The following is a 2,088-nucleotide window of genomic DNA, read 5'->3' on the forward strand; positions in this document are numbered from 1 at the left end:
AAATTTGCCCTTAATTGGTGTGCTTTGGTTGTTGTTGCTGTTGTTATATTTTATGCATGTATACTTTTTTAACCTCAAGCTAAAGAAATACAGTCAATATGTCAGTTAAAAAAAAAAGTGCAGAGACTATGTAAACTTCCAGATTGTGGTTATTTGCTGTTAAAAATGGTTACTGTGGAGGCAGTTTTTGAAGGAGAGCTCTCTATTTTCCAAGATCTAGAATAAAATGCTATGGATATTGGGACAAAAAAAAAAAATAGAGATTACTGTTCTTTCTCTGTTTGGTAGAACTGAGCTGTGAAGCCATCTTCATGAACTGCTCAAATTCTTCTTTTGTGATTGGTATGTTCAAGTGCTCCACATGTCTGTGTCAGTCTCGGTAGGGCATGAGTTTTAAGGATTTTTTTTTATTCTAGGTTTTCAAATTTATAAGAGCATAGCTTTTCATAATAATCTAATATTAATTTCATCAGGTTCTGGAGTGATATTACCTCTATCAATTTTTATTTGAGTTTGAGGCCTTTGCCTCTCTTTCTCTCTCCCTCCCTCTCCCCTGCTTTGTTAAGTTTTCCAGTGTTTTGTCAGTTTTGTTGATCCCTTTGAAAATCTAATTCATGGTCTTGCTGATGATTTCACTTGTTTTTCTGTTTTCTATCTCATTGATTTCAGCTCTTGTCCTTATAATTTCCTTTCTTCTGTTGGCTGTGGGGTTAGAAAATTTTTCTTTTTCTGTTTGATGGAAGTATGGAGTTAGATCATTAATTTTACATCTTTCTTCCTTTTTCACATTTTTTAATTGATTTGAACTGCTCCCTGAGTACTTACCTTAGCTGCATCTCAGAAGTTTTGGTATGGTGCATTTTCATTAACGTTTGCTTCAAGGAATTTTTTTATGTCACTCTTTATTTCTTCTATAATCTAGTTGTGTTATTTATCTTCCATATGGATGGCTTTATAAGCTTTCTGTCTTGTCATTAATTTCCGCTTATATGGCATTGTGGTTTGAGAAGATACTTTGTATTATTTCAATGGTTTTTAGTTTGTTGAGGATTGCCTAGTGTCCTAACATTTGATCAATTCTGGGGCGTGTACCAAATGTGGTAAATAGACTGTTATTGGCTGCAGTATCCAGAATACATTCACAAGATTGAGTTGGCTGATTGTATAGTTAAGATCTTCTGTATCCTTGTTAAGTTTCCTTTGAGTTGATCTATCCTTTGGTGAGAGTGGTGTGTCAAAGTCTCCTACCACTATTGGGTATGCAATATTTATTTAAGAAGGCTTATTTGTTTGTGGTGTTTTTTTTTTTTTTTACAGTGTTTGAGGCTGACTTCATTTTTCTTGGCTAGTGTTAGGCCGTTTTTATTGCACTGTATAAGTTGTCAGTCGTTCTTATCTTTATGATGTTTCTGATTAGTTGCTAGCTTAAAATGTTCAGTCTTAAGGAGTGAGTCACTCACTCTACTGAAAGTTCTTTCTGGGAAAATTTGTCTTTCCTCAAGTCCTTCAGGTTATCTCTGGTCTGCACTGAAGACCTGAAGGAATCTTGGTTTTATGTAGTCCCCTCTCCCAAACTCTGTAGTCTCTCTTCCTCTATGGGGTGGCTGAGCGGTGTGAGACCAATTGATCCGCTTGAGCAGTTTCTATCCAAGAGGATTTTACAATCAGCTCTCTTTCTCACCGCTGAACACGCCAGCTGAGAAAGCTTAGCAAGTGTTTACGCTGCTTGTAGCTCTCTGTCCAAACTCTTTTGTTCTGTTTGCCACCTGGGATGGGCCCATAGATGGTGAAGCAAGGATTCCCAAATGGAGGTACATTTCCCCAGTGAAATTTCAGTTCCCTCTCTCTCCACCATCACCTGAATGTTCTGGCTCTGGAGAATAATGTCTCACCTGATGGCACCTTCTTTCCTGAAGCCTAATGACCTCCTTTGTTTTTGCAGTGACGTGAGATCAGGGGTACCAACTTAAGGAGGTTATGTGGGGGTGGGGTGAGGGGTGTCTCATGTCAGCTCTCCTTTTCACAGAAAGCTGAGAAAGTCTTTCCCACACTTGAACTGTCTATCCTAAACTCCCTCCATAGGATTTT

The sequence above is a fragment of the Elephantulus edwardii genome, unplaced genomic scaffold, assembly GCF_000299155.1.
Source record: "Elephantulus edwardii isolate Elephantulus edwardi_28Jun2011 unplaced genomic scaffold, EleEdw1.0 scaffold00329, whole genome shotgun sequence".
NCBI classification, from domain to species: Eukaryota; Metazoa; Chordata; class Mammalia; order Macroscelidea; family Macroscelididae; genus Elephantulus; species Elephantulus edwardii.